At 36.9% G+C, this 19,177-nt stretch overlaps 1 protein-coding gene across 1 annotated transcript in view; it reads right to left on the bottom strand.

Moving 5' to 3' along the window:
* LOC140149880 (uncharacterized) overlaps positions 1 to 19,177 on the bottom strand; it is a 328,927-nt gene that overhangs the window by 137,896 nt on the left and 171,854 nt on the right. The gene's annotated exons all lie outside the window — the stretch shown is intronic.

Here is a 19,177-nt window from a genome sequence, read left to right as displayed (position 1 = left end):
AATGAGCCTACATGTTTGCCTATAATGACAGACTCTAGAAATGCCAACATAAATCTTCAAAGAACATCATCTTAAGAATTATTTTAGTATCGAAATCAGTAGGAATACCAAGCGTACGGTGTACACATTCCAGAAAAAATATAATTTTGTTTGTTCTAGTATTCTGTATCTCCACAAAATTATCACATTTTGTCTTCAAAATCCTATGTAAATGATTTTCCATGCTACACAGAAATTGTGTTCGACAAAGGATAGACATTTTACACAATTTTACATAACTTAAAAAGATATTGGAATATTTTGATGTTTTTTTATATTTAGTAGGGCAACATGAGTAAATAATAAAATTCAAACATAGCGCACTCAAGCTAACTCGCATACAATCGGAAGGTCGAAAAGATAATCTGATAACAATAGCTTGACAATAATCTGTTTCAGTCCCCGATTAAATGGCCAAAATACGCCAACAATGACATAACAGCAAGCCAAAGATTTAATTCGGATCACCAAGTGGGTTGGAGAAGTATGGGAGGACATTACAATGAAGGGAACCAGACATAGACCTACTGTACATATTTTGAAGAGCATAACAAACACCAATTGGTGTCGTATGACCTTTGACATGCAGGCATTCTTTTGTCGAGAGTGACATGGTCTTTCAATTCGTGCCGAGTGTCCTTGTCAGACTTGACTATGCATCAGTGGTCATGAAAGGATTCAATTAACCTCTGCCCCAGTAATCCCAAGCAATTGTCTGAAATTGCTCCTCGGAGATGTATCATGATAGTCATATAACGACCAAAAGATAAATGACTGACTATCATTGAGGACTAAGTTCCGCAGTCTAGGTGAAGCTGAGTCCTATCAAAATCAAACAGGAAACAATTTCGTGCCTAATTTTAACACCGGATTTTTTCAAATGTATATCCAAGAACTATCTTTTTATTCAACATTTTTATTCAACATTACTGAAAAAAAAAAAGTTTTTTATTTGACCGAGAATTTTCAAAGCAAAATCGCGTATTTCTGAATTGTGTTGAGTTCAACATGTATCGACCGACTTTTTAAGACGACTATGCGTAACAATTCGCAAGGGAAATGTTACGTGTAATCCGATTATCACTGTCAGCTGGATCACGCTTTTGAGTTCTGCACCACGATCGATATGATCGCAACACAAAGTCGGCATTCAAAGTTGGCATTCAACGCCATTTATTGTTCTATTGTGTCCCAGCAGCTATGTCTGCCATTGAGGTGTAGCATGCATGGGTGTAGAAATGCATGAAATTGGATGTAGGGGTGAAATTTTAAAGTTGATCCAATTATTCGCCAGCGAAGTGTTACGTGTAATCCGATTATCACTTTGTCTATTAGAACGAAATGAGCGTATTTATTTGCCTTCAAAAGGTGCGTGATCCAGTTACCAAGGAGTTATGTAACCACTCCACTTTTAATCCAACTGATCTCTAATTGTTCCTTTGGTAAAAATAAATAAATAAATAAATAAATAAATAAATAAAAAGCCCACAAAAAACCTTCAAGAATTGTCAAATGTAGGCCTATATTCGTAGTTAAAAAAGACCTGTAAAACAAACATGGCAGAGAAAAAAAAATCTAAATAGTGAAATACTGAACAGATTTGAACTTCATCGAAGTCTCGAAGTCCGGCGTTTTCCAAACTGAGCTAATGGGATTCAGACATACATTTGCAGGTTGAATTGTTCGTATATAGGTATGTTTTGAATAAATAACCCATGACCCCAGTAAGAAAAAAAAAAAAAAAAAGAAAGAAAGGAGAAAAAGAAAAGAAAAGAAAAAACAAAACAAAATAAAGCAAATAAAAAACAATAAAGAAACAAAATGAAAAACAAAGATTAAATTTATCAAGAAAAGCTCAAACCCCAAAATAAAAAATAAAGCAACGGAAAAAGTTTATAACGAGCCTCGAACTCCTGCTCAGTTCGCTCTTCTTAAGATGATTCAAAGTCTGTCGCTTTACCAACTGAGCTAATGTAGTTAACACGCAAATTGTGAGGTTTAATTGTTCAGTATATAGCTATGTGTATCGATGATTTGCTCAAAACCCTTTACACTTTTGTCACTTTTGTGGATGGCGCTGTTCATTTTTTTTTTCGCTTTTGCACGTTTTAAAGCCCTCGATAGTAAGCACATGTGCTAACTATCGAGTGAATACGGTATATTAAAGAAACAAAATGTTGTTGTTTTTTTAAGTCACAGTGAATGATTGAAGCTTTTAGATCTAGCTAGGTTCAGGAATATGCCAAATCCGAAAAAAAAATCCGCACACCTGCACCTCCTCTTTCAAAGCTGTGGAGGACAAACAAACAATTATTTTTTTGGCCTAATAGGTGTAAATGAGTGAGATGTTTGTTCATAGTCAGGGTTGCCAACCAACAATTTGGTAGCCCAATTAGTTCTGAATATGCATTAATTGGGAGAATTTGAGACACTACTTGCTCATGGCTCGTGCACAGAAGTAAGGGACTATAGACAGCACGAGCCCAATTGGTGCTTTATCTATTGACTTGCCAAATGTAAGGCAAAGCAACACTGAAAAGCAAACATTGTAGCCACACTGAAGCAGTAAAGTTCAACATCTCTTTTACAAAATCGCCAGATCAAGGAGTTTGTACAGTGTTTGTAATATGAAAAGCACCACAAACAGTCTGCATAGGAGACTATTCCATGAAATTTGGTAAAAATTTTGTGACAAAATGCTCCAAAAAATGACACTTTCCGTCCAAATTTTCCTAGCTAAATAAGTAACAATCATGAACAATCATGCAAAGATCGCCGCCTCAAATTACCAGATCCATTGCTCAAACGATGTAGCAAGAGAAAGAAAAAAACATACAGAAAATTGGACTATGCCTATAGTTCATTGCGTTACGCAATGAGCTAATAAAACCACTGAAAAACACTAAAATCTGAAATGAACACTGATAGAATATCACTGTAATAATAGTCTAATAAATTCCCGTATTAATCGTGTAAATCATGTTAAATGTGCTGTATTTGGCAGAGATGGAGGCATTTCAACAGCACCCTATTTGGTGGGAAAATGTCATTGAACTTTTAGGTCAAACTTGCTTGGACATGGTTAAAAAAACACAAGCAATGTGTTCCCCTAGTCATAAGGAGTCAGAAAAAGTACAGTTTAACCTATCTACGACAGCGTTCAAGATTTGGCGGACACGCGTGTGAAAAAAGTATTTAGGGGTGAAAAGAACCAAAATTCTTGAATGTTTATATGTTTCCAAGGGTAAAATGTCATCTAGTTTCAGATTTTGGCACTTAAAACTCTCTATTTTTTATAGATTTTGAGAAAAAATCATTTTTTGGTCCGATTTTGGCCAAAAATGCCCATTTTAGGGTGACAAAAATTTTGACTTGCAGATTTCCTGTGAGTATATGAACATGAAAACTATCAAATAGTGCCTAATTTTCTATTCTAATTGTGTAACAAGGGTACAATTGTGATATTAAAAGCATTGAATGGGATCCATATATTTCTTTATTTTTGTAGCAGCGGTAGAAACTTGAGGGTTCGGGTGACAATTCATTTAGAAAAAAATACAATATTCGCATCATTTTCAAATTGAAAACGCCATATCTCCACAATGGTATGAGCTATAGGGATGCTTTAAGTGTTTATTTGCTCAGTATTTCATTAGCTAAATGGTGATATAACAAACAAGTAAGCTAGATCTACAGAAAATAAAATAACTTGCAAAGTGCTACCCCCACCCCTAAGGATTTTGAGGGCGTGAAAAAAGTCACAGATTTGAGGCTAAACAAAAGACATGTTGCCCTTACCAATGCCTCCCTCTAGAGCAACATGTTTTTGGTTTAGCCCTGAGTATCCCCATTTTGAAGGACTTATTTTTTTTGCTCCAATTTTTGCTCCAATTTTGGGGATTTCGGGCAGAAATATGTCTGTACAGTGCTATGGGGAAAATTTTCAAGTTGATAATTATGCATTTTTTATGTCAGATTCAGTTTCTACACAAAATTTCACCCTAGAAAATGTTCCTTTAAGTAGGATATCTTTCAATTTAAGTTTCCACCATTCTGGCCACCAAACGTAAGTCAAAGCTTGAATGCTGTCCTACGATGTGTGGTTATGGAGTTATGAGCAAAAAGGTAACATTGTGATGTCATAGGTCTAATTTTGTCACCACATGGAGCAAAATTGAAAAATGCTCAGATTTTTTGAAAATGGTCCCAAATTATTGGTCTTTCCATGATAAATCAGAAAAATAATAGTTTGTTTGTTTGTTTAAACGGTCGCTCCGTATGGTAACATCAATTCATGTGTGAACATACCATCACTCTCCTATGTTTTTCACCTAATGGCACTCATGGGCTCCCTTGAAATCACTGGAATTTAAAGCACAAACATGGACCCTTAATTCTTGTTGGGATTTTCAGAGGAATGAGCTCTCTATTTGTACGTGCACTTTAACCTAAGACATAGGAATCCATGTGCGCCATTAGGCAAATCTTTAAGGGTACGTTCTCTTGGGTCATGACCTTGACATAGGGAAAATTTTTTATTTTATTTTTGACAAGAAGACATACATATCCTTCATATAAAATAACATGAATCCTGAAATAAAGTGCCAATGTGTAATTTCCCCCTATTTTGTCTCCTGTTGCAAATGAAAACAAACTCCGATTGTATTGCGTGCGGTCCATTTATATAAAGCTCCATGGTATGCACCAACTACTATCTTAGTTTCGAGTCCAGACTGCATGTTGTTAGGATGAACGATGTGTGTTTAGAACGACGTTAACCACAGCATAAACCGATTGTGAAGGAGACTATCTCTCAAGTTGAAGCGTTTCCGATTAGAACGTCAGTCCGGCAAACTCGTCAAATTGGGCATGTAATACCAAAACGGGATGTACGAACGGGAATCGGGATATCGCTATGCTTGAAACCGGCCGCCCAGCAGGGCCCGGTAACTTGCAGTACTGAGTGTTTTGCTACTGTAAAAACACATGGAAGATATGAGCCTATTATTAGATTTACTGAAACCCGGGCTCACAAAAATGATTATTATAAAATCAGCCAAATATTGTTGTAGGTCTATTGATCATTATTCAATGACAATGGGCATGCCTATTGCCTCCGGCCAAGGGGTGGGGGTGGGGGTGGATAATCCCATACTGCCAAATGCATATGGGGATTGCGCTTTTGCAAATTTAAATAAATAATCCTTATAGACATGGGTCCCTATTTTTGCTGAAAATCCTTATGGGTCCGTTAAGGGTCTATAGGCCTATATGCCCTATAGGCTTCAAAGAAAACTGTAGACATGGGTCTATATTTTTGAGAAAATCCTTAGAAATGGGTAGGCCCCTACCTGTCCACAGTCAATGGCAATGTGTAGGCCTACGGGTTTTGGGAGCCTCCACCCCGTCTAAAAATATCAACTTGTGCCCCCGCATGCCTAGGGTTTTTAGGGGTCATTTCGCCCACACCCTACGCCAAACGACCATACCCGATATACGCGTAGGCCTAGGGGGGGCTTTTGGGGTGGCAAAAAAGAAGGGCGGCAGAAGAAGAAGGGACGGCAAAGGGATAGCGCGCAGTGGTGTAGATTTGGGGAGATGGGGGTTGGAAATGTTTTTTGAAGTATAGGCCTATAGTGAATCCAGCACCTTTTCGCGACAGCATTATAAGTTAATGATACAAATTCGCGCGAAGCGCGCGAAAAAAATACTAGAAGATAACTGGTGAAATAGGCCTACTAGATGCAAAAGTGGAATAAATTCGCGTTGAGCGTGCAAAAATTTGCACTTTGGGGGCTAGCTAAAATGGCCAATGAGGTTAATTTGGTCAGAAACCCCTGGCAGAAACCCACATACAGGCGTCAACATTGGGAGGGTGATTGTATGGACCATCTCGATCCCCTGGCAAAATATTAGTGGGATTTATCCTCCATCCCACCAGGATCTATACGCCTACAAAAGGGATCCGAAGTTCTAAACTTCGAAAATAGTCCAATAGGTCTACTGATTAAAGCCATATTATAACATTTTCAAACAAAATAGATTAGCATTTCTTTGCCATAAAATGTTAGCTTTTACTGTCAGATATATCCCTTTTATTTTTGAGCCGAACAACTACGGCAAAGCAAAGAAAATTGAATTTACTACCAGCGCACATGTCGCCAATATCGTACCACTCCTTTCGGTCGTGTTGTGGTACGACCCTTTGTTGTGTATATCACTGTCGCATGCGCCGTGTAATGCGTACTGTGTGTTATGAACATCGTGTATGCGTTCGACTAATAATTCCATTGTAATAATAAAGCGCCGGTTCCGGCGTTTTATTCAAAATCTCGGATTTTGACAAAACTACAGCACCTAGAGTCTTGATTTTTGCAGGGTATATTGGTTTAATAAAGCCCAAATAGGCATTGCCAGGGGGCTACGCCACTGTACGGAAACGCTTAAATATGCAAATTTTCCTAGGATAGGAATCCATGTGCGCCATTAGGCAAATCTTTAACGCAGTTGTAATAAGTGCACTTAAATTGGTTATTATATATGACTCGAAATTGTAGTATTTACATGCATACATGATTCAATTATTAGAACAAACTGCTCTTTACACATTTTTCTTATTTGGTGTCAATGTAAATTGCCCGGGGTGGGGGGGGGTGGGGTTCACTCCCATTGTGGCCTGTACACCATCCGCGATAATCAACTTTTGAAAAGCACCCTAAATAAGGATTTAACCCTTGGCTAAAACAATACCCTAAACAGGTAACACGCATGTTTTCACACCCTAAACAGGGATTTTATTACTTGCATCAAATTTCATACCCTAAATTTCATTTCCGCTTATTAGCAATTGCAAATTTTGCTACCCTTTTTTCCATTTTTTTATGTTTTTGACACCCTAAACACGATACGCGCGTATCGTGCCTACCCACGAAAAACTACCCTTTTTACGCGTTTTAATATCGCGGATGGTGTACAGGCCACAATGGGAGTGACCCCCCGGGGTAAATTGGTAAGAAACCAAACTCACAAACTTAACCCTAACCACCCTCAGTACTACAAACGGTACTACATGGCGTGCCTACCCACGAAAAACTACCCTTTTTACATGTTTTTATTATCGCGGATGGTGTACAGGCCACAATGGGAGTGACCCCCTGGGTAAATTGGTAAGAAACCAAACTCACAAACTTAACCCTAACCACCCTCAGTACTACAAACGGTACTACATGAGCTTTAAGTTACTTAAGCTCATTAAATAAGATACAAAGAAAATAATAATTGATGCATTGTGAAAACATATATTTGTAGCTATTTTTAAGACAGATTTTCATTTCTATGTCAATTAATAAATCTTTTTATGCTTCTTTGTGGTAATTTTTATTCTATAAACTGTACATGTGAGTGCAAATTGAGGGCGCTACTCAAATACAATCTGAATTTAAATTAGCCAAATAATATGACTTGTTCCTTACATTTCATGATAAAAGTTTTTTGAAAATTTCCTTGCCATTTGTAAATATTTTTCTACAGTTCTACCCCTTGTAAAGATGCAAGCAAGATTTAAGGTAAATAGTGCCATAATTGTTCAACTTTTCTTCAAAATGACTCAGTTTTGCATGCCATCAAACAAGCGTGTAGGGTGTGGTGAAAAACACTTTTATTATCGGATCACCTCTCGGTGAATTTTACTATGGTATACATATTACTATTGTGTTGAAATATCAGTAAGATTGGAGCCTCTCGCCCAGGCAGTAGATTTTCACAAAATCCCTACTTATTTGCTATTTCTTACTGTAAAGTGTTTTTCGCCACACCCTACTATATATATCATCAAAAGTGCATCATCAGAATCATCATCAGAAACCGTAGGCGTTTGTTTCCATTATGCTCTTGACGGTAATTAGTAGCTATGACCTTCACTATTCTTCTCTTTCTCTTTATATCAAGTGGCATGAAATGCCACACTGATATATTGGCATGCAGGCGAATCTTCTGATTCTTCTTCTTCCATGTCTTTCGTCAAACCCTCTTTTACAATGCTACTAGTAGGCATATCACCTCAAAATTAAAAGCATCAAAAACCAAAAAATGGAATTGAAATCGGTCAATGCATTGTGATGTAGTGTCAATTTTAAGATGCTCATGAATGGAATGCAAATCTGCCACAAATGACTATAATGACAAAATTGGCACATTTCGATATTTTACAGGTTTATTTGGATGCTTGCTTGAAAAAGCAGCGTTAATTTAAGCATCACAGGTTAAATGCCTATCTTTTCTGACTTCGTCAAAGAAAACAAAATTTAAAAATCTATCATGGAATAATTATAATAAATTAACCAAATATACTATTTTAGCAATTTCGTCCAATCTGCAGACAAATTAAAGCTGAAAAAAAAAGTTCAGCTAATTAATAGGCCTATGCAAAATTGATGCCAATAGAAAACCGTACATGATATCAGGGTGCATGTTTTTTGCACACATGTATACAAAGTTCTTTCAATTGATAACAAAAATACACAAAAAGTAATTAATTATGCAAATTAGCTAATTACAGCTAATTATGTATTCATGATATTATGTAAATTAGCCATGAGTAATTTTGGGTTTTTTCAATATTGAATGGAAAGTCTTTTCATTCATCATAAATTTGTCAAGTATGAACCTGTTATGATGTTGAATAAAGAAACTGCAGTTAATTACTTAAGGGGTGGGGTATGAACGTTTGGACAGTATTTATTGTGGGACATTAGAGCACATCAGACATATCGAATTGCATTCTGAATCTGAAGAATGTCCTTCTGATATCAAATAATTTTGATTTTTTGAAATTTGCAATGTAATACACATTTTATGGCAAATCATTAAAAATTGATATTTTTGATATTTAACAGTTATAAATCTGATGATTTATACTTAAAGTGTATGTAGGTGGGATGAAAAGCCGATGATCAATGGAAAATTTTGACCTTTCGTATTGAAGATATGGATTTTTTTTCCCAAAACACCAAAAAAAAAAGAAGGTCTTTTTGGGAAAAAATCCATATCGTCAATATAAAAGGTCAAAATTTTCAATTGATAGTCGGCTTTTCCTCCCAGCTACATACACTTTAAGAATATATCATTAGATTTATAAAATTTATTTCGAGGACTGTTATATATCAAAAATTTGAAAAATATCAAATTTTAATAATTTGTCATAAAATTTGTATTATATCGTGAATTTCAAAAAATGAAAATTATTTGATATCAGAAAGACATGCTTCAGTATTCAGAATGCAATTCGACACGCCTGAGGTGCTCTCATGTCCCACAAAAATACTGTTGAAACGCCATAAACGCTCATTCTAGATCCCTTAAATATAATACAAAAAATACAAAGTTTGACATTTTGACGGTGTCTGGAATTGAATTTTCATTTTTTCTGTAAACATGGTATGTGCAACCATTGCTCAAAGCCAAATCCGAAAAGTAAAAATAAAAATTCATTTACAATGATACTTTAAATTAACATTTTGTTATCTGGATTAACATGGGAGGACAAATGGTAGAAGGAACAGCCATTCCACTATGTTCATTCATCATGTTCAAGCAGGATTTATATTATCATGCAAAGGTCCACTTACTGGCAAGCTACATTTTACTGTGTTCAAGTTTGTTGATGTTTACAAGATTACTGCAGATTTCGTACTGGTATTCAGGCTCCATTTTTTGCTTGAACTCATTTCATATTGATTGAAGCAGGATTTCTATTATCTTGCAAAGGTCCACTTATGTTACTAATGCCAGTCTGGATGTCACGGGGGCTCTGAGCAGATCGGCAATGACAGCAAAGTCTTTTCAGAGTATCGCGCATTGCATTACGGTATTTTTGACAGCAACAGACATACAGGATTGGGTTGATGCAAGAGTTCAGCACTAGACAAGTAAACCCTATGGCATAAAGTGTGTTGTGTTGCTTGGAATTCAAAAAATGAACTATAATATCAAGATACATAAATTGAACCGGTGATTGAAAAATAAAAAAGACTATATTGTTCAGGAGCAAAGTGCGAGTGACTTGATTATGAGCTGATTGCATTTGCACGCGATTATTTGTAAGTTCACGGCTCATCAAAACCAATATGATTTTAACTGTAATAATGCAGTTGATCAGTAAACAAACACAAAATGAACAAATTGGGATTACATCTTGAAATGGAATATATAGCTCACAACGTGCAATATGAACAGGTAGATGTGAGAATGCTTCTTCGGGAGGCCATATGACACATTTTGAATCAAGTTTATATCCAGTTGCCCATATTGCAACAAGTGCAGAACCAATCAACCATACTGCAATTATCATCTTACATGTACGCTTTCCTCCCTTCATCAGGTGATGTTTAATTGGTTTGCAAATTGCCAGGTATCTCTCTACAGAAATCAGTGTGACAAAACCCAATGACAAAATGTGACAGACATCCAAAGATATACTGCGAACGTAACAATCTATTTTTGAACTAAGAAAATCACCACGAACATCAGAGGTCCAATAATCCAAACTTCCCGCAACCCACATATTTACTAGAAACAAAATATCTGCGATGGCTAAGTTGTTCATAAAAGCAGTCAAGCTACTCTTCATTTCTGGAATTACCATGGTTGATATCAAGAAGGTTACATTTCCTAATATGCCAAAAGTAGCAATAATAGGTCCTACAAACATGTACATAACTGCATCTTCAAAAGAGAAAGTCATTTCCATTGCTAAAGCTGGATCAGTTACATTAATGATATCCTCTGCCCCAAAACAAGTGCTGGTGTTTTGAATGACATCCATAATGAAATTACTGACTGTCTTCAACAATATTGTTCTTACACCATTCAAAAAAGTAAGTTGCGATATTGGTATTTCTACAGTTGTAATAATATTGTTGATTTGATAGAAGTAGTCACTTCACCGGCTTGCTCCCTTCCTTTCAGTCCATACAGTCCTCAGTTCAGTTCTCCAGTTGAAAATGCAAATGTGGGTGGAATTGTTGATACTGGCTTTAATCCCCAACTTTTTTACCAAATACCAAATTTTCCTAGCTCCCCGATCAAATCTAAACAAATTGTAAGGCGTTTTAACGCCTTAAAAGTCACTGACTTAAAAGTCACTGATCACATGATCATACTGTCCAATAGTGTAATGCCAGGACAGGTCAAAAGAGTGACATTTTTAAATATATACTGCACCAATAAAGTATCCTTACACTTGGAAAAATAATCACAATTTCCAAACTGAACAATATTGGGGTAAATTTGTTTTTTTAAAAGATGCGCTATCTAATCCTGCACATTTTGAAACCAGATTGAATCCAATGTGACATCAAGAAGCAAAGTTACAAGCATTTGATTAGAAGAAGGTCCCGATTTAAAAGTGACAATCTGGTGTATTCAAAACTCCAGACTAGACATCTGGTTTGAGAATGGTGAATGGCTAATTTATGTGTTTGGCTTTAATTTAAAACAAAAGGAACAAAAGAAAACTGAAAGAACTGACAAATAAAATGAAAGTTATGAAAAGTACAGAGAAGTAAAAACTGAAATAAAAACTGCTTTAAATAACGCTTCATTGAAGAAACTGTGTTGTCCCTTTGTTTCGCTTGTTGGAATCTTTTTGCACCTTGTATAGGCCAGTTTGTCACTTTTAAAATGGGGCTTTCATCTATTCAATTGCTTGTAACTTTACTTCTTGAGGTCACACTGGATTCAATGTGGTGTCATAATGTGCAGGATTAGATAGTGCATCTATTAAAAAAACAAATTTACCTCAATATTGTTCAGTATTTTTCCAAGTGTAAGGATACTTTATTGGCGCAGTATATATTTTTCTTCGAGGCCTGAGCATGATTAGGAAGTATATAATAGTCTGTCCATTATAGCTTATTCTTAAATTATTTTCCATTTGAAGTTAATGGATAAAATTCAATGAACTGAGGATAATATGAGATACACTTAAAGCAGACCTAATGAAGTTGGCATACAGGGTGTCCCTGAAAGAACTGTACCATCGGAAACCTAAATGTGTTGGTATTTTAATGCCCAAATCAAACATTGCCGAATGCTTTATGCATTTGTACAATAAAACAGCTTTCATGTATACACTTTTTTGAATTTTGATAATTGGACCATTTGTTCTTTACATACAAAAATTTAATGAAAATACTTCATTTTCAGTCCATTTCAGTTAATATCAATCAATGATCTGTACCTGGAGTACTAAGAACTGAGCATGAGGCATCCATAAAATTGTTATGATGTTCAATATAGTTATATGTGCGACTTCGTGGAATGGATTTAAAATGGAAATCATAAATTCCAACATTTTTGCAAATATCTCCAAACCCTTTCATGATACAATCTCAAGTGAGTTTGTACTTATGTAGGGATATATTGGCCATGATATGAAGGTAATAAAAATGTTGCCATGGTAACCAAGCAGTCGCTATTGGCTTCTGACCAATCACATTGAAAGTTGGTTTTTTCGCAAATCACTTCATTTGTCCCAATAGAAGTATACTCACGTGTTGAGTCATGTTCCTGTGCACCTCCACTGATTTTCCAGTAAAAAAAATCCCAGTGGAATTCCCCCTGGGGGGTCAAAGTGAAATTTTCGTTTTTTGGCCACAGATTCCATATTACTTACAAACTTTTTACGGGAAAATCAGCAGAGGTCATTCGTGATGTTCTTGAACGATTTGACACCATTCCAATATTTATTTGGACATGTGCAATTTCAACCGTATGAGGGCAGTATCCAGGTCTGAAATTTCACGGTCCCTGGAGAGCAATAATCAGAGGAGGTAGGGTGCTGAAAACACTGCCGAAAATTAAAAAAAATTATCTTCTTCTGTGCCAAAAATGAAAACGATCCATAGATCTTTAATTTGCATTTAAAACCACCTTAATTCTGTTGCTTACCATGCGCATATTTTTTGGGGGGCTTTTGGGGGTGCCAGCCCGGGTCAAAGAAGAAGGCGGCAAAAAGAGGCGGCGGAAGAAGAAGAGGCGTCAAAAAGAATTTGTAAAGAAAATAGGGCGGAAAATGTGAAAAAATTGTACTATATATCAAAATGTGTTGCTTTTGGGGCGGTTGCGCCTAGAAATCGTTTTATTTTTTATTTTTTGCTCTTCACTTTTTCAAACGACCGTAAAAAAAATTGGGGCAACCTTTTCGGGCTGTTGAGGAAGGGGCGGCAAAATTGGATTTTCTTCAGCCCTCCGGGGAAGGGGCGGCCACGGTACGCCACTGCTTACTATATTCAGTTCTATTTGGATTGGGGATTAAAATACCTAAAAATTAAAGTTTATGACAGTACAGTTCTGCAAAAAGTAGAAAATCCCCACAGATTTCCAATGACCAATATTTGGTGACACACTGAACCAGACTAAGAAAAGAATGTACTCTATCTGCCTTTTCCTATAAGTTTCACATCATGCTCAGTACCCACACACTCAAGCTGATGCTGATCAAAAATTCCGTCCTATTTTACTTTAAACATTGTTGTGATGTGACCTATTTTCTAATTAACAATGTTATTGTGACAAATTGTCTTAATCCTATTCTATTACCCCCCACAAAAATGTCCATAAACTTTTTAAATATAGTCCAAAGTAACTCAGATTTCTTTTTATTATATGTAGAAACATGGCAGTGTATTTAAAACTGCATGAAAATGCCACATTGATGTACTCATACACTTCAAAAATGTAAATCAAAATATTTTTGTGGCGCCCTCTACGGAGGCGCCACAATATATATGCATGACTTTGTGAAAAGCTTCTAATTTCACTCTTGCTAGATTGACTTCGCAATTGTTTTGCTAAAATTATGCCCAGCTCAGAAATAAAACCACAATTTGCTTGGATTTTATTTTATTATTGTTTTCTGATATGCACGGGATAAAATGGTGAGCGTATATTCTTTGTTTAAAATACAAAATTAGGATTTATAAAAACACCAAATAAATCCTGACCTTTGTATGAGTTCAACCAGTTTACCGTGTGCCTTAGAACCCGATAGACGGTGACATTTGACCATACACTAGGATCCACAACATCCTCATCTATCATGGGAACAGTTCTTAAACCCTAATACATTTGTACATTCATACTTTGTACACAAACTCATACTCTGCAACTTGAGGTCAAATTTTGCACTATGATTATGTAATTGAGGTTATTGGACTATGCCATTGGGATGAGACTCTTGTGGTCCATAGTGATAAGATCAATTAACGAGGCCTATTAAACTGATGGCTTTTGTTTGCTAATTACCATAGAATCTATATAGCGGTTATTGCCAAAGTTACAATATGGTGGCACAATTGGGCGGCAAACTGCATGCAAACAACACGACATATTAATTATACATGTTCTACATTGTTGTATTTTAAAACACTGACGACCAAAATGTACGTTAATGCCATGATTGGATCATGGAGGTAGTACTAGCTACTACCTCCATGATTGGATTAAGTAAATAACTAAATCCTGTTTCTACCCAGCAATGTTTGCTTATCTTAATAAACTGTAGTGTAAAATGGTTCAAGACAGAAAAGGCAAACAGACAGAAATTTAGAGTTTTAAATTAGAGAGTTGACAGGAAGTTGTAAGAGTTAAATTGTTATGGATATGATTGGTGTAAGCGAAAATGTTGAATGTCAGATCAAAGTCATCCGAGGTGAATTAAGTAATGTCAATCACAAATTGTTACAGGTCATTTGAGGTGGACTATGTTTATATTTGGATTGTCAGAACACCTTCCCCAATCAAACACATTTCTCTTGCATTTGATCATCTTCTACTCTTCCCTAGAAAAATCATTATAATACCAAATCTACACACCATGGAATTCACCATATCACGTCCAAGTTCACATTGGGCGCCACATTCCTTTTTTAAAGGAATTTTTATTTTCATCATATTTGGCTATGAACTCATTAATTATTCATGAGCTAATTTGCATAAAATAAACATAATTATTAAACATGTTTTTCTAAAAGCTTTAAGTCCACTTGCCAATGGTATGCCACTTATTGGGTTTTATCCAACCGATAACACTGCAATACAATAGTTAATATGATACCTCCACATAACTCAAATATACCACTTATGTGGGGGTAATAGCTTGAGGGGGTAATAGAATAGGGTTAAGGGGCTGATGCAAAATAATTATATTGCAAAAATTTTACGGCCCCCCCTTTTGAGATCTCAAAAATTTCAGGGCCCTCCCTAGCCCCTAGCCTTTTTGTCATGAAAATTATGGGTCAACCCCCATAGAAAAGCATATACATTTTTTTCAGCCCCCCCCCCCCTTAGGAGGATCAAAAAATTTAAGGGCCCCCTTTTTGCATCAGGCCCCCTAACAAGTGTTTGTCTAATTAAGCAACACCACATTGTCTCTAATGATAATTACTCTTAGTCTCTTACATGTTACTGAACAAAAGCAATATTTATTATAAAGAAAAACAAAGCTATCAATGATCAGCGTATCTGCATGAACACAAAACCCCCTCACAAAGCAGATTGTCAACACTTCATGGGTTGTACATGTTGCTCTGGGATTACGCTCCCCCATAGTACGTCCCAATGGGAGATCAGTGTTAACTTTGCTCAGCAATAACCACCTTACTGTTGAAAACAACATTCTATTTAAACATGATGTTTGGAATTCCCTTGAGTTTTGCATTACAGGGGCATTGACTCTGTAGCCGTGTTCAGACGTAGGGTATTTAACTCGGGTAAAGGGGTATTTACCTCGAGTAAAGTGCCCAGTCGGGGTAAGCTCGTGATAAATGTCGAGTTTGTGCCCGTCTGGACAGTAGTCGGGGCAGCTTATCCCGACCTTAACCCGACTGATTTACCTCTGAAAAAAAGTCACGAGGTAAATCCTTAACCCGACCGGAGCAGTCGAGGTTGATGCCTGTGTGGATCGCACTAGAGGTAACAGTCGAGGTAAACATCTGCAGATTTGACCTCACTACAAATTAACCATCGGCGTTCAGTCAGTTCTTGTTCTAAATTACTTTACATGAATCAAGGCGTGCGTTTTTTCTTCGCTGAAGAGTGTAGGCCTAATGACCCTGCAAATACATGTTATACAAAACTTTTTAATAGTATTTAAATGTCGGGTTATATAAAGATCATGAATACGTTTTTTAAACATTATATTTGGGCAAACATTTTGGTAAAATATTTTGTCAACAGTTAAATCAAATTCTTTTGGAATGTTTTGCATCTAGTTTTCCGTTGCGAATTTTACTCGAATGAAATTGGTTTACAATCGGACTGCAGTGCATATTTACTTTTAGAACCTGCGCGCTACTTCCGGAAATTATCCCTGGGTACAAAATGGTCGTGGTAAATTCACGTCAGCAGGTCGTGTTAAAAGGTCGGGGTAAGCTATGTATGGACAATCAGTCGAGTTAGCGAAAATATTTGTGGTATTTTATCACGGGTTGTAAAAAATTTAACTCAAGTAATAATTCGGGTCTGAACGTGCCTATTGGGAACTAAAAGCAAGCCCAGAACCCCAGGGAAACTATGTTTGTGCTGTGGGTTAGTGCATATATTATATAAAACAGTCATCGAGTAACAAGCAGCATGAATGTGGATTAACAGAGTTGGGATATGGTGTGGTGAGCTTCTTCATGGCGGATTAAGTTTTCAAATATTCAAGCATGTAATTTTGTATGATGGGATAGGAAATCTCTAGGGATATGAAAGTTTGGGAGTGAAAAGTTTTCAGAGCTTATGTCAAAAGTAAATGTATTAAAAGGGAATGGGCAAGAGTTTTCTTTCATCACAGATTCTATGCTTTAATGTTAGATGCCCTCATGCCTCTGTCAGATTTTCCTGCTGCTTACCGCTGCGGCAGGGCGTTTCAACCAATGACAAGCCTTGATTGTGTCCGTTTGTCTGCAATGCTTGTGAGCCACGCCGCTCAGCGGCAAGCGGCGTGGTAATACGAAACTAGCATTACTGTGCTGTTAGAAACCCAGTTGCAAGATGCAGGATAAAACCCCGGGATAAAACACAGAACTGCTCCAAAAATCTAGAATACCAATCTAGGAGACTCATACAATGATCTCAGTTGTCAGAGCATGAGAATGGTAACCCAGGTTTACATTTGTGGCTTCCTAGAACTCTGCAGTATCCTCATTCGCTACTTGCATGGTTCTGCCATTATGCACTATGTGCGGGGAGAGCTTCAAACTGGCAGCATACATGAATGGAAATTGAACCAATCATATAACATTCTGTGTAAGGTTACGTAATTCTTCCTTTCATGTATGCTGCCAATTCGAGGCTCTCCCTGCACATAGTGCATAGCACTAATGTGAATAAGATGGGCACTTGAACTCTCATCTATGTGAATGATACTAGGCTGGGGTGTGTCCAAGAACCTTCAACCTTGGGGAGCTGAAGGGCTTGGTGGATTAAATGTATGTCCCAAATAGGCAGATTTTGTCAAAAATTTGGGTGAGGGGTGTTGAAGCCTCAAAAGTCGTCTCTGAGCAGTGTGCAAGCCAATGATATGGGTGAATGGGCAAAAATGAATTGGAATGTTTTCAGTGGTATTCAATGTCATATTTAGGGTTGAATATGATATATAAAAATAACAAAGTGACGAAGAGTTTGTTTCCAAAAGGCGCTAAATCCAAAGGCTGCTTTATGTAAAATTCAATTGCAGATATTCCTAAGAGTAGCAGTAACCTTGCCAATCTAATAACATTGGACCACTAGAATAGTTATAACAATTCTTGAAACAGATTCATCAGGATCGTTCATAGTTCATAAGATTGATAAAGGTTCTTGTTCAGATCCAATAAAATGATACTACTCACTCAGAAATATTTCAATTCCTATCAGGAATCTTGTTCACTCTGGTACTGGTGTTTCTAGGTGTTTTTAGAACCGGCAACACTTCTGTCTGGTTTTGATGAGCGTCACCAAACTTTCTTGTTGCGAGAATTTATGACCTGGTCATAAATTTTGTCCAGTCTGTAAGCCCCCTCGTCCTTGTTCATGGTGTCTTTTCCTCTACTTCTAATCCAGATTGCTTCCTTTAGCCAGCGTGTTGTTTTGTCTGATTCTTGATCTATGACCTGAGCCTCATCCCACCCAATCACATGATTTTGATGTGCAACATGTTCTGCAATAGCCGATTTGTGGATTTCAGAAGCTGATGCTTTTCTTTGTGACCTGGTGAAGCTCTTTGCGCTCACTTTTTCACTTTCTGATTTATGTTCCGTTAGTCTAGTCTCAAACAAACGACCCGTTTCCCGATGTACGTTTTGGGGCAATTCTGCACGGGATCTCATAAATAACTTCCGCCGATTGCAATGGGTCACGCTTGTCTTTTGGATGGACTAACATATTTCGTATCGTGCGGTGGGGTTTCATGCTAGTGGAGAATCCGTGTTTCTTAAAAATTCTTGAAACCCTCTCCGAGAGGCCCTCCACATAAGGGATGACCACAAGGCCTTTACTCCTCTCCCTAGTGTCTTTGGGGGGTTTAACCTTAGGTTTAGGGTTCTCTTTGTCCGCTTTAACTTTGTTGATCGACCACTCAGGGTAACCGCATCTGGCGAGGGCTTCACCAGGTCACAAAGAAAAGCATCAGCTTCTGAAATCCACAAATCGGCTATTGCAGAACATGTTGCACATCAAAATCATGTGATTGGGTGGGATGAGGCTCAGGTCATAGATCAAGAATCAGACAAAACAACACGCTGGCTAAAGGAAGCAATCTGGATTAGAAGTAGAGGAAAAGACACCATGAACAAGGACGAGGGGGCTTACAGACTGGACAAAATTTATGACCAGGTCATAAATTCTCGCAACAAGAAAGTTTGGTGACGTCATCAAAACCAGACAGAAGTGTTGCGGTTCTAAAAACACCTAGAAACACCAGTACCAGAGTGAACAAGATTCCTGATAGGAATTGAAATATTTCTGAGTGAGTAGTATCATTTTATTGGATCTGAACAAGAACCTTTATCAAAGTTATAACAATTCTTTGGATATCTTTAAAAAAATAATTGCAAATCTATTTAACCTCCCACGTGCGAAGAAGAAAACAATAAATATAAAAGAAAATATATTT

This window comes from Amphiura filiformis, chromosome 4 (assembly GCF_039555335.1).
Source record: "Amphiura filiformis chromosome 4, Afil_fr2py, whole genome shotgun sequence".
Lineage (NCBI taxonomy): Eukaryota > Metazoa > Echinodermata > Ophiuroidea > Amphilepidida > Amphiuridae > Amphiura > Amphiura filiformis.
The sequence above is the reverse complement of the archived record's forward strand: the minus strand, read 5'-3'. Positions and strand labels throughout refer to the sequence as shown.